Below are 11,918 nucleotides of genomic sequence, written 5' to 3'. Positions count from 1 at the left end.
GCAGTTTTTCTGGTGACAACTTGGGCAGATGACAGCAGGGAGAATGGACAACACTTGTGCTCTGTGCTTGTCTGTGAGGAAGGGATGGTGATAAGAAATATAGAAAGGTGTTTACTTCTGTGAGTTCCTATAGCTTTTATTTCCCAACTCATAATTCCATAACATTTTCAAATTTTCATGGTCAAAAGGTTGATTACTTGCTACATTCCTTTTTTCCCCTTCAGCCATCCATCCTAGTTAATCCACATCTGAGCCAAAGAGTTCATTGACATACCAACTAAAATGCAAAATAAACATGTTCTGAGGAACAAAATACATGAACTATTTTAAAAGTCTTCTCAAGTGTCTATTGCCTGCCTAGTATGTAAGTAACTTATTTTGTAGTGATGTCATGAAAACCCTTTCCTTATTGTTGAAGGGATACCACCTGGAAAATAATTGCCAAGTTTCAATTTAGTTTAAGAAAGAGATGCTTTTGGTGATGGAATTATATAATGTTAAATATCATAGATTTATTTTTCGTATTTATAAAAGTTTCTGTAAATTCAATATAGATCCTGGCTCCTCTAAGCATAGTTTTATACACAAAAACTTAATTTATTCAACTTCAACACTTTTTCTTCAGAGTCTGAAAGCTTTCATATTAAGGTAAATATAACTCCATGCTGTTGTATATCACTCAGAATGCCTGAGCACTAGGATTTATACATGAAATAAAACTACCTTGAAATGAAATATGATGACAATAATATGCAAATTACATAAAGACAATATGATTTTGGTTTCTAAATAATGGTTTCAAGGCATGTGTGAAAGTGCTCTAAATTCAGTGAGAGAGGCTTGTATTACTAGTTAAGCCAAAGTTATATAACATAATTTTGGTAATGCTCTTACTAATTATAAAAAATTTATTTTATGAAAGAAGTAGTAAGATTTATGATTTTTTATAGTTATTTTGTAAATACATGCTGTAAAAGTTTCCTTTAGATTTCTTTTTATAACTTTCCTTTAGAAATTTATTTTTAATGGGGTAGTACAATCCAGGGGTTATTACACATGAAATAAAAATATTTTTCTTCTTCTATGTTATATATGTTACTTCAAGTTTTCCTTTGGAGCATGACTTTATATCAATAATAATTAGTTTATCAAATGACAAATATTTCTGCTCATTCTTGAAAAAAATCATATTTAAAAGGGTTACTACATCTGATTTGACAGAACTGGTTTCCTAAACAAGATCTTCAGTTGGTGAATCAGAGGCTTCAAAGGACTAGCAAATACTATGAATAACAAAAAGGATTTCATTTTCTGGATTACAATAATCTGTGTTGATGGGTATAACAAACTGTTTAGTATATGCTTCTGAGAATGAGTCCAAAATGGGCTTCTTCAGATAGTTCCTAGGTCTCTGAAATCTTCATGTAAGCATATTTATGTTAAATCTCAAAGCTTTGAAATGTTAATTAACATGGTTTCATTAATTTCTGCAAGTCAGTAAATACAAATGCATGAGCTATACTCAACTTATGTGTCTTCCAACTCCTTCCACTTAAGTTATGTGTTTTTTTTTAATTTATTTATTTATTTATTTGAGAACGACAGACACAGAGAGAAAGACAGATAGAGGGAGAGAGAGAGAATGGGCGTGCCAGGGCTTCCAGCCTCTGCAAACGAATTCCAGACGCGTGCGCCCCCTTGTGCATCTGGCTAACGTGGGACCTGGGGAACCAAGCCTCGAACCGGGGTCCTTCGGCTTCACAGGCAAGCGCTTAACCGCTAAGCCATCTCTCCAGCCCCAAGTTATGTGTTTTGATGTATACTAGATTAAGGTTCACAATTTCAGAGATTTTTCAATTTACATACTCTCAGGTAGCTTCACATCTCCATTTGAAAAAAAAAGTTACATTTGAAAAAAACACTGTTGGTTTTTGGAGTCAGACTTTTAAAAAATATTTTTTATCTTTATTTATTTGACAAAGAAAGAGGGAGAGAAAGAGAGAGAGAGAATGGGCATGCCAGGGCCTCCAGCCACTGCAAAAGAACTCCAATTGCAAGCACCTTCTTGTACATCTGGCTTACATGTGTCCTGGGAAATTGAACCTGGGTCCTTTGGCTTTGTAAGGAAACTCCTTAACTGCTAAGCCATCCCTCCAGCCCAGAAGTCAGACTTTTAAAGTAAACAAATCTAAATGATAACACATTTTACAAGTAATGGAACAACATATTAAAATGAAAATGTTTTAATGTTAAATTATTTCATCAGATTATGAACTAGATCAAAGCAGACTAGAAAGAAAAACCTTAATCTATTTTTTTTTTTTAACCTCAGAACTATTTATACCTCAATGGAAACTCTTGTTTCTTAGCTATGTACACATGGCAATATCAAATCAGAAATAGAAGATCAGAAGAAGAAAGTAGGGAAGAACTTCCATGTTAGATTGATACATAGTATATAGTCTGAGTTTTAGGAAGAATTAATCAGTTGCCAATCAGGATGAAACACAGCATGAATATCAAACCAGTGACGCACAACATTTCAAATGTAACTCATTTTCATTACCTGCTGTCTTGTCTCTCATCGTGGTTTCAATCAGATGTCCTGTATCAACTCATATGTTTCAAACACTTGGTCCCTAGGATGAGAGTTATATTTATATTTATATATTTATATATTTATATATTTATATATTTATATATTTATATATTTATATAATTTATATATTGGAGGAGGTATATTTTAGGGGGAGGAATTAGGCAGGTTACAGCCAGCTCCCTATTAGAGTTCTTCAGCTCACCCTGCTGCTGTTGTTGTACCTGCTGTGACAGAGGTACTGCCCAGCCCCTGCTCATATTATGCTATTCCTGGCTATGATGAAGTTTTCCCTCAACACTGAAAGCCAAAATGCTGTCTTCCTATCAGATGGTTTTGGCCATGTGTTTTGTCACAGCAACCAACAAGGCAAAAATAATGACACCAGAAAATTAGTACCGGTGCAGTGGGGTAGGGCTTTTGAAACATGACTTTCTTTCTTTTGATTTTCTGGGAACTGATTAGCCAGAGGAATGTGAAATTTTAAACCTTGATCTAACAAATGCTTTGGAGTGCTGTTAGCAGAGCTTGATGGACCATTCTGATTAGAATTGAAAGATCCAAATGCAGGAAAGAACTGTGGTCTGTGTAGGTTTGGCTTAAGAGGGGAAGAAAAAAAATCCCTTGTCTGGACTGTGTTAGAAGCAATTTCCATGAGATGGTCACTGTATTTTGCCTGTGCCATGAACACTTGAACATGGGTAAATTGATAAGAAATGAACTTATGTGAGCAGATGGATATTGAACTGAAAGAAATGAAATTTCAGGCTGGAGACATTTCAGTTGCAATTGTTTGAGAGATTACTACCTTTAAAATAAGGATAGCTCTTCTGCATTGGGACAACAGAAAGAATGCTGACTGTTTTGACAGTAGGTGCCAGAACAACAACTGAATTTTCTTGCTTTAAGTTGGCATTTTTCATTACGGGATTAACAAATTTGGTAGCCACTCACCCCACCCACCAGTACTAGGGGAGTATATAACAAATGTAAAGATTTACATTTGTCTATTATATTTGCAACACGTTTTTCTTGTTATTGTTGTTTTGATTTGATTTTTTTGAAAATAGCCAATGGGTGATGTAAGGCAGGTTTGGTGAAGACACTGAAAGGAGACTGGATGATGCCATGAGTGTAAACATGGTTTGTAGTTGAGTAACAGGGATTTTGGACATTCTAGAACCATGGGAAGGCTGCCAAGGAGAACTGGTAGCTTGGGGTTGATTGTTCCCTGGACTGCGGGCTGCTGAGCTGAAGCAGTCAAGTTGGACACCCAAAGACTTCACTATGCATGGACATGGAGCTACAGGATTCAATGTTTTTCCTACTTGTTTTAGGGTTTCCATTCTTTTAGTCTTCCTTGCTATGACCAATGTCATCTTTTGCAGTGTGAAAATTTACTCAGTGTTTTTGGTTTCACAGGTTTAGAGTTAAGAGACATTTGATTACTGCAATGGTTGAACAGTATCAGGGTTGATAAAAATTATGGGTACTTTTATTGTTGGGCTGAATGCATTGCATTTGATATCATGAACTGGCATTAGTTGATGGTGGCCAGGGGCAAAATGTGGTGGTTTCAATTAGATGTCCCCCATAAACTCCTGAGTTCTGAATGCTTGGTTCCTAGCTTGTGGCAATTTGGGAGGTGGTGCCTTGGCTGGAGGAAGTGTGTTTTTGGAATTGTTATAGCCAGCTCCTCCATTCTCAACTTTGACTCAGTCTCCTGTTGGTGTTTTCCAACTGCTGCAAGGAGGCATTCTCCAGCCATCTGTTCATGCCTTGTTTTCCGCTGCCATCATAAAGCTTGCTCTCAAGACTAGAAACCAAAAGAATACTTTCATCCCATCAACATTTTTGTTCATGTATTTTGTCCTAACAATATAAAGGCAACTACAAAACCTATATAGGCATGGTTTGAAGTAATGTATGTTACATGAACTAATATAACGTAAGATACTTTAGAGACAAAAACTTCAGAGTTAAAAAGTCATATATATGGGCTGGAGTGATGGCTCAGCAGCTAAGTCACTTGCCTTCAAAGCCTAAGGACCTGTGTTCAATTACTCAATATACACATAAGGCCAGATGAACAAGGGGGCACATGCATCTAGAGTTCATTTGCAGTGCCTAGAAACACTAATGTGCCCATTCTTTCTCTCTCATAAATAAATAAATCATATTAAAAAATCAAATACTTGCAGAGATGTTCACATGTGAAATTCATGACATAAATTGAAGGTGAGCTCTAAAAATAAGTGTTTTTTTTCTAAATTATAACTAATGAATTATATTTTTGACATTTTAATTATCCCTGAGGCTTTTAGTCCAGATTCTTAAAGACTTTTCATCCTTTATCTTATTTTCTTTTTTCATTATTGTTTCAAAATAAGTGAGCAAGTTTACTTTTTACAGTTCTGAGAGTAGACTTCAGGGGCTCTCCCATGTTAGGCAAGCAATCTACAACTGAGCTACACCCCCTGGAGACATTATAAAATTTTCTGTTTCAACATATTACATATCTGTTTTGGATCCTATTAATAGATAGAGAGGGTGGAGGCTTTCTGCTTCAAATTAAATGAACTAATTTCAATGAGCAATTCTTACATATGTGTTACTATGAAATGTGAAGCAATAGCAAAACATCGTAAGGGCTTGACAGTGGCTCTGTTTGAGCTTTTGATGTAGAAAAGCACTGCACACAGTGGTCTTGCAAAATCCTCTCCAAAATCACTACAGTGATTCAGTGTTCTAATCTGCCTTTGACCAGATGTCCAGACTCAAGCCAGACATAGCAGATCCTAACACAGGAAACAAGTTCTTCAGGTTTGGAATACCAAAAGTCCTGAGCATATTTTAAATTTACTGAAATATCGAAGCAGGTTATGATACATTTGTAAAAGGCACGTCATATCTAAATATAATAAGTAAAAAAAAAAGAAAATACTTCTTTTTCCAAATTCAATGTTAAAAGAAATTTTTCCTGCAGGCAATACTTGCCCAGTGTATTAAATATCAAAAGTAAGAAAGTCTTCATATTGGATTCAAGATCATTTGAAACAAATAAAAGACCCCTTTGTTTACTGAACTTGAAAATATCTTAAAAGAACAATCAAAATTCCTTTGCAAATTTCTCTATAATGCTATTTTCTTAAGTTGACCTTTTGAATGTATACAAGAAACAAAAACAGACAAAGGTTTCCTTTCATTTTTTTTTCTTTTATAAAAAAGTTTAGCAGGCCTTACGGACACTGCTGTCTTCTGTCTCTGGTTCCTGTCAGCCATGGTCAAACCCACCGTGTTCTTAGACATTGCCTTTAATGGGGAGCTCTTGGGCCGTGTTTCCTTCAAGCTGTTTGCAAAGTTGCAAAGACAGCAGAAGACCTTCATTCTCTCAGCGCTGGAGAGAATAGCTTTGGTTGTAAGGGGTCATACTGTCATAGAATCATTCCATAATTCCTGTGCCAGGGTAGTGACTTCAGACGCCATAATGGCTCTGGTGGCAAGTCCATCTTCAGAGAGAAATTTGAGGATGAAAACTTCATCCTGAAGCACACAGGTGCTGGTATCTTGTCTATTGCAATTGCTGGTCCAAACACAAATGATCGCCAGTTTTTAATCTGCTCTGCTAAGACTGGATGGTTGGATGGTAAGCATGTGGTCTTTGAGAAGGTGAAAGAATGCATGAACATTGTTCAAGAAATGGAATGCCTTGGGTCCAGGAAAGGCAACACTAGCAAGAAGGTCACCATCGTTCAATGCGGGCAGCTCTAATACAGTTGACTTGTTTTGTCTTAACCACTAGCCCCTTCCTTCTGAAGCTCAGGAGAGCACCTTGCACTCCCCAACTGCTCACCTGAAATCTTTGTGCTCTCACTGCAATTCTCTGGAGTTCCACATTTTCCTTATTCTCCTCCAAGTCTAGCTGGATTGCAGAGTTAAGTTTATGACTATGAATAAAAACTAAATTCCAAAAAAGGGTTTAGAATAAAGGCATTTAGCTTTATTTCCCTTAGTAGTACTTTTCTAATATTGTCTTTGATTAGCATCAAAACATCATCATTTCATATTCTATTATTAGAATATACATTCTGGATTCTGAATGATGGCTATCTTTTAGGAGATTTTAAAAATAATAATTACATTGGATATGCAGCCCAGTTAATTTTGTATAAATTTAGATTTAATTAAAGCAATTATACATCAGAGTAGAGTATGTTAGAGCTCTTTGGACTAACAAGCTCATTATAACTTGTTACTTCCTAACAATTATTTCCTGGCAATCAAGCCAAACAATATACCTTACAATGAACATTCAACACTCCCCTATTCAATATAACTTCATTGTTCATTTAAAAAAATGTTCTGAACTCTATGACATTGGTTTTTGTCATTTTGTTTTGAATAAAAATACTGACTATAATTAGTTCTCAGTGAAAGGTGGTATGTTTCCCTACACTTAGTTCATTATAAGATAGGATATTCCTGAGTCACTTATTAAAAGTGATTAACCCGTCATTATGCAAAAGAAAACTAAATTCATCAGGTTGTATTAAATGTTCACTAAATATATAACTGACATATTCTACCCAAAATTCCAGGAACAGGGCAATTGCTGAACTAAGTAAAAATTGAATCCAATTCTTAATTATCCACAATGAACATTCCTGAATAGAAGTTTCTGATTCAATGACATGTGAAAGCATTTCATAAAATAAGTAAATTTATTTATTGAAGTATTTTGTCAGATAGTTAAGTAGGAAATAACTACCAGTGACCAGTAAGAAAAATAAAATATTTAAATACATCTAGCAGAGCTTGCTAAATACCTTCATAAATGGCATCAATGGTTTTCGACATAAAAATTGGACTTTTTAGCACAACTGAGTTTTGATGCAAAGCATCAAAGAGTTACTAGAATTGATATGTATAAACAGTATGTCAAACTGGTAGCCAAAAGAATCATAATATTTTAGGAATAAATGTTTGGATCAACTCAACTTTTCTTACATTCTCCTCTTGAGAGCACAAAACATTAAAAATTAGTTGAAATTTATGCAGCCTTTTATAGCATTATTTTGCTAATTTGTATGCTGTACTGTTACCTTGCATGCTTGCTACTGTGTTGTTATATTCCTACTCATTATGGTATATGTAAGTCACTGTCAAGAGTGCAAGTCTCTTTGCTGTGAATTGACCCTGTGCTATAAATGTGAATCACCCATCTTGTATTTATGCTGAATACTTTTTGTCTAATGTATTCATTGGAACCATCACCCAATTCTATTTTAGTGTATATTTGCCTTGAAGCATATTTGTGGTTTATGTGTTCATTCTAACTGGATTTTTTTGTTTTATAAATGGAATGTTGAGACTTTTGATTAATTGGAAAAGCTTATTTTATTAACATATAGTTGGTAAAACATGAGTCATCACCAGTGGTGTTATTAAATGGAAAGGCAGTGTTGGAATGTGAGTTGTCTAGATTCAAATTGAAGCTACTGTACTGACTAGGATGTGATCTTAGGTAGTTACATAAAACTCTGTCCACTTCTACTATTCATAAAGTGAGAATAGTAATATCATGTACATCACATGCACATTGTAGTTTATTGAATTAATATGTGTTCAACATTTAAAGCAGAGTGTTTTGCACAAATATTACATAGTTTGTCAGTTTTTGATTTTGCTTTCGTACATTTTATATGTTTATGTTTTACATATGAAAAATATAACCTTTCTGAGTTTTACTGACTATCCTATTTGAGTATGGGTAGGTCTTAATTTGAAAAGAATCAGTGGTTATTATTAGAAATTTTAATATTATCTACTTCACAAGCACCTATTGTCAAAGTAAAGAAGGTTGGTTTGCTCCTGTGTTCCCTCAACTGAGATAAGGTAATGATAAATCACATTTTATTTATTTATTTATTTGATAGTGAGAGCAAGAGAAAGAGGGAGAGAGAAACAGAGAGAGAGAGAGAGAGAGAGAGAGAGAGAGAGAGAGAGAGAGAGAGAGATAAGGAGAGAGAATGGGTGCACTAGGACCTCTAGCCACTGCAAACAAACTCTAAACACATGCACCACCTTCTGCAGCTGCCTTTACATGGGTACTGAGGAATAGAACCTGGGTCCTTTGGCCTTGCCTGCAAGCACCTTAACTGCTAACCCATCTCTCCAGTCCAAGAACTAATAATTAAATCCCTGTCATGAATCAGATTCATAGAATTGTTATGTTAATAATTGTTTCACATTATTTTTCTGTTTTCATGGAGTATATATCTTCACTTCATAAATACATGTATGCATATATTTGCAGATAACTGCATTAACTATAGCAATTAATGGTATGAATACTTTTGCATATATATATATATATATATATATATATGTTTGCAGTTATTTTCCTATTTAATTTTTGCAGATTCACAGGGTTGTAGAAAATTATACAGAGAAATCTGTGTAACTTTTTTTTCTGTATAGCTTTTAACCTAGAATTTTCCAGGTTTTATATCTTTAAAAACACTACAGTGCAAACTAATAACCGGAATTTCTGAGCTGATGGAGTCAAGACACAGGGTGTTTCTACCACAAGGAGATATAGTATTTTCCTTACTGGCCATACCCAGTCCCTTCATTCCCCTCTTATTCCTGTGGGACTACTGAACACGTCACTTTTATGCATGTCACATCATGAGTTTTGGATAATAAAACATTGTAACACTTGAGGACTTTCCATTAATGCTCAGCAGCGATCTCTAGGGTTAAATCCAATGTGTAATATGATGTGGGTGTTTACTTACTTCTGAAAGGACATCTGGGTTACCTTAATTGTGCCTCTAATGAATAAAGATGCTATAAACATTTGGGTACACGTTTTAGTGTGGCCATATTTTTTTAGTGCTCTAAGATGAATGGCCAAGAGTGCAGTTGCTGAATTTTTAGAGAATTGCCAAAATGGTTTCCAAGGTAGTGCTGTCATTTTATCTTCCCACAAATAATGTAAGGGAAAGCCTGTTGCATTCATCCTGGCCAGCACAGGGATGCTATAATATCTCATTGTAGTCTTATTATGCAGATTTTTAATTTAAAGAATAATGAAGACATTTTTATACTTCTATGAATATCTTATCTTTATATGCAGTCTGTACTTTGTAACTTGTGAAACTTTTCCAGTCTCTTTAGATTTGTATTTTCACTGCTTATTTTAAGAAATTTTATCCATTTTAGACAGTTGATATTATTAGAATCTGAGAATGTTTGCTCTCACTGTGTGACATCCTTTTCATACTTTTAAGAAGAACTTTCACTTAATGAATAGTTTGATGAAATATAATTTATTATTTTTTTGCTTTATGACTTACACTTTGGTGTCATGCCTCAGAGCCAAGAACTGAGGTTTTAACTATAGATTTTGAAGAGCTTAATTTGTGTCTTTTTCATTCAACTTGTTCAGGAAGTTTCTTCATTATACAAAAATAAATAAATAAATAGAGAAGGTGAAATTCTCCACTGAGATCACTTAGGCCTGGAATTTAATTTCTTTCTTTGTCTTTTTTTTTTTTGCTTTTTCTTGATAGGTTCTTGCTGTAGCCCAGGCTGACCTGGAATTTACTTGTAATCTCAGGGTGGCCTTAAACTCATGGCAAGCCCTCTTGGCCTCCCAAATGCTGAAAGGGAGTAAAGGTATGTGCTACCAAAGCCAGCTTTCTTTGTCTTTTTATAAATTGCAAATTGAATGCCTTTATATTGTTGTAAGATTATTGGAATATTATTCAGATTGGATGAGTTGTGCTACATTGAGCCATTCAACCACATTGTGATACACTTATAAGTAGAGTTGTTCATAATATTTCTTTAAAATCCTAGTGTAAAGTCCATACTGATAATACCATTTCATTACTGATATTAGTGTAATTAGTAATCTGTGAATTCTCCCTTTTTGCTTTATCATTTTGATAGAAGGTTATCAATTTTCACTGTCTTTTTATGAGGTGGTTATTTGCTTCTTTGTCATTTTAGCCTGAAATGATTTACTTTGTTGATATGTGTACTTAGATTTAGTTAACCTTCCCATTCCCCTTCCTTTGGCTCATCTCCTTGTCCCCAACATTGCTTTTATCCTATCATCTCTGGCATTCTCCAACACACTTTCATAATCATTACGATGTGCTGTTTTTCCTACTCTTCTCCTTTGAAGCGTCATATCACCCCTCACATGGGCTCCTTTCTAGTCCTTATCATCTAAAGAGTCTACCTCCCAGCCAACATTGCACACAGATAAAGGGTATAAGCTGTGAGACACATAAAGAGAGAACATACAGCGTTGGTCCTTCTGAGCCTGGGTTATGTCACTTAATATATTATTTTATACTTTCATTTCCCAGAAAATTTGATATTTCCATTTTTTTCTTTATGGCTGAATTAACATAATAGTTTACAGCTCTGTCTGTTTCCCAGAAAATTTAACAATTTCATTTTTCTTTATGGCTTTCAATTTGTCACATTTTTATTATCCATTTCTCAGTTGATGTATATCTAGGCTGATTCAATTTCTTTGCTATTGTGAAGAGTACAGCAATAAACATTGATGAATGTGCCCAGGAGTGGTGTAGTTAGATCATGTGGTAGTTCTGCTTTCAGCTTTTTAAGACCTCTCCATACCGCTCTCCATAGTGGCTATGTCAGTTTACATTCCTACCAAGAGTGAAGAAGAGTTCTTTCATCATACCCTCACCAGCACTGGTCATTCTGAAAGGAGCGAGATGGAACTTAAAGTAGTTTTAACTAATTATGCGGAGGCTAAGAATATCAAACTTTTTTTGAAAATACTTACTGGCCATTTGTATTTCTTCTTTAGTAACTCTCTGGCTCTTTAGCTCAATTTTCAATTTGCTACTTATTTAGCTTTGTGAATCCTTTATATAACTTAGATATTAATCCTCTATCAGATGTATACCTAGCAAAGATTTTCTCCCATTCTATATACTGTCTCTTCACAGTTAACTTTTAGTTTTTCTGTACAGAGACATTTTTATTCATGAGGACCCATTTAATAATTGAGGTGATTTTTCTGGACTGCCATTGTTCTTGTAAGAAAGTTCCTGCACATTCCAATATCTTGAAGAGTTTTTCCTTTTTTTTCTCCAGCTTTTTAATAGTTGTGGCTCCCATATTAAAATGTTTGATTTATCTTTAATTGGTTTTGTGTACGGTGAGAGATAAAAACTTAATTTTACTCTTGAATTCTGGTTTTCCCAACAACATTTAATAGTGTTTTGTTTAATCTCCCTGAGTTTTTTAAATTTGTTGTATAGTTTTGTGT

General features: G+C 34.6%; 1 pseudogene; it reads left to right on the top strand.

The window, feature by feature from the left end:
* The first annotated feature begins 5,876 nt into the window (after window positions 1–5,876).
* Window positions 5,877–6,367, top strand: LOC101607099 (annotated as a pseudogene).
* The last annotated feature ends 5,551 nt before the right edge of the window (window positions 6,368–11,918 follow it).

The sequence above is a fragment of the Jaculus jaculus genome, chromosome 6 (genome assembly GCF_020740685.1).
Source record: "Jaculus jaculus isolate mJacJac1 chromosome 6, mJacJac1.mat.Y.cur, whole genome shotgun sequence".
Taxonomy (NCBI): Eukaryota; Metazoa; Chordata; class Mammalia; order Rodentia; family Dipodidae; genus Jaculus; species Jaculus jaculus.
Note: the sequence above shows the minus strand (reverse complement) of the source record. Positions and strands in the feature narration are given on the sequence as shown.